Source organism: Myotis brandtii, unplaced genomic scaffold (genome assembly GCF_000412655.1).
Source record: "Myotis brandtii unplaced genomic scaffold, ASM41265v1 scaffold20892, whole genome shotgun sequence".
Taxonomy (NCBI): domain Eukaryota; kingdom Metazoa; phylum Chordata; class Mammalia; order Chiroptera; family Vespertilionidae; genus Myotis; species Myotis brandtii.
This window is the reverse complement of record NW_005357801.1, coordinates 1-2,761: the sequence shown is the minus strand read 5'-3', so window position 1 is coordinate 2,761 and position 2,761 is coordinate 1. Positions and strand designations below refer to the sequence as shown.

Below are 2,761 nucleotides of genomic sequence, written 5' to 3'. Positions count from 1 at the left end.
AGCGTCACTCCGAGGCGGCGGGACATGCCCGGCCCCCACCCGGGAGGAGCCCGGGGGGACTTTGACCGGATTTCACTTTCAGTTTTAGATTCAGTCCCAGCGGTGCGGGCGGGGCGGGGCTGACCTCAGGGCGGGGTCAGGGTCTCACACCCTTCAGGTCATGTATGGCTGCGACGTGGGACCTGACGGGCGCCTCCTTCGCGGGTACAGACAGGACGCCTACGACGGCGCCGACTACATCGCCCTGAATGAGGACCTGACCTCCTGGACCGCGGCCGACATGGCGGCTCAGATCACCAAGCGCAAGTGGGAGGCGGCCGGCCAAGCTGAGCGTTACCAGGAGCTACCTAGAGGGGGAGTGCATGCCATGGCTCCGCCTTTACCTGGAAAAAGGGAAGGAGACCCTGCAGCGCACAGGTACCAGGGGCCCTGGGGCCGCCCCCTCTCCCCGGGGCTGGGGCTCCTACAAGGAGACAGAACAGGGGGTCAGTGTCAGACACCCCTCCTTGGGTCAGAGAGAGACACCCCTGGATGTCAGGTCAGTAACCCATCAGCGGTCCCCATGGGCCCTGCAGGAGCTCTGGGAATCACAGGGTCCTTCTCTCTCAGGCCTTGTGCGTTGCCCACACCCACTGTGTCTGAGGCCTGACCCCAGCTATTCTGAGTCACGTGGCCTCCACCCAGGTCAGGACCACAAATCCCTATTCAACCATCAGAACCTGCCTCCTGCCCTGGACTGTGTCACTCTGATTCTAGAACTTTCTAAAGACTAGGAGGGCCTTCCAGGTGCCTCTGTCCTGGCTGCTGTGTGGGCTGTGTGCTCCCTCCCCCACCCAGGTCTCTGTCCATTCTCAGGATGGTCACATGGGTGCTACTGGAATGTCCCGTGGTGGATGGAAAGTTCCTGCATTTTCTCCCCTCCCCTCAGACCCTCCAAAGGCACACGTGACCCACCCCGTCTCCTCTGACCATGAGGTCACCCTGAGGTGCTGGGCGCTGGGCTTCTACCCTGCGGACATCAGCCTGACCTGGCAGCGTGACGGGGAGGACCAGACCCAGGACATGGAGCTGGTGGAGACCAGGCCTGCGGGGGATGGCACCTTCCAGAAGTGGGCTGCCGTGGGGGTGCCCCCTGGAGAGGAGCAGAGATACACGTGCCATGTGCAGCACGAGGGGCTGCCCGAGCCCCTGACCCTGAGATGGGGTGAGGAGGAGCGGTGGGCACAGAGCCTCTTCTCAGGGCAACAGGGGCCCTGGGGGACCTTAGTGGGGTCGGGGCTGAGGCCTGGGGTCAGGGCCCTCACCCTCTCTTCCCTTCTCCTCCCAGAGCCACCTTCTCCCACCTTCATCTTTGTCATCATCATCATGGGCATCGCTGGGGGCCTGGTTCTGCTGGGAGCTGTGGCTGGAGCTCTGATGTGGGGGAGGAGGCGCTCTGGTGAGCAGGGATGGGGTCTGAGCATCTTGTCTCACTGGGGGTTCAAGCCCAGGTAGATGTGTGTCCTGCCTTATTTACGGGAAGCACCATCCCCACCCATGTGCTGGCCAATGTGGGTCTCTGTGCTCACACTTACTCTGTAGTGAGGCCCGTGGTAAAATGAGGCACCCACTTATCACCTGATGATGCTGGTGGTGGGGACCCCGTTCCCAGGAGCCCCAGGTCAGAGGGCAGGTCCCTGCTGAGCACAGACCTCCAGGAGGGCGCTGGGTCCAGTCCCCACACATGCATTTGCCTCAGGTTTCCTGGTCCTGCCCTGGTCTATACACAGGGTTCTGTAAACTTCTCTGGGGCTCAGGACTAGGGCTTCCTTTAGGACCTCATGGCCCTGCCTCCTCTCTGGTCTCTCACGGGATGTTTTCTTCCCGCAGGTGGGAAAGGAGGGAGCTACGCTCAGGCTGCCAGTGAGTATGGAAGGGGGACCCCTGAGTCCCTGTGACAGTGCAGATGGGAGCCATAGGGGACCCCACCCCATAGTTCCTCCTTAGTCTCCTGCCCTGGGGCTCTGACCCCGACCTGTTGTGTCCACCCCAGGCAATGACACCGCCCAGTGCTCTGATATTTCTCTCTGGGCCTATAGAGGGGAAACCCTGCCGTGGGGAGGGGTGGGCAGAGGGGAGGACTGAGTGGTGGGGAGTCTGTGGGACACTGAGCATGAAGTGGACTCTGAGAATGTCACCAGTTACAGCCACTGACCTGAATCTGTTCATGATGCTTGTCCTCCACAGCGTGAGGCGGCTGCCTTGTGGGGACTGAGTGATGGAAGATGTGTTCACGCTCCTACTTTGCTGGGGTGACTGGCAGACCCTGAGCGACCGATGAATGATGGCTCTCACACATTTTCTGTGAAAGGGAGGCTAAGGCACTACTTGGCTATCACTGCCAAGTAGCCCTGTTCACCTGCCTCCTTTGGCTTTTATTGTCATAACCGCTTGAACTAAAATTAATCTCCGGATACCATCTGCAGGGTACGCATCCTTGAGAAAGCACCTGCTTCTACAAGGTCGGGTCTAAAACACTGAGCATAGAGATTCTAGCAGAACACCCCGTGGAAATGACTTGTTTCAACAAGTCACGGAAGGGGCTGCCACCTTAGGCAAAGTCCCCTCAGAGGCCCCCAACTGTCGGAAAATCCTCCTTATAGACGTTCCAACCATGTCCCGTGCTTCCCCACACCAGTTCCTGACTCAGGAAGCTCTGATTGGGGGGCTGGCTCAGCCCTGCTTCCCACACTTTCCTGTCAGCAGAGGCGGGCTGGGCCCT

The 2,761-nt window shown here is 60.2% G+C and overlaps 1 pseudogene; it reads left to right on the top strand.

Annotated features, from left to right (window-relative positions):
- Window positions 1-88: 88 nt before the first annotated feature.
- Window positions 89-2,044, top strand: LOC102255780 (annotated as a pseudogene).
- The last annotated feature ends 717 nt before the right edge of the window (window positions 2,045-2,761 follow it).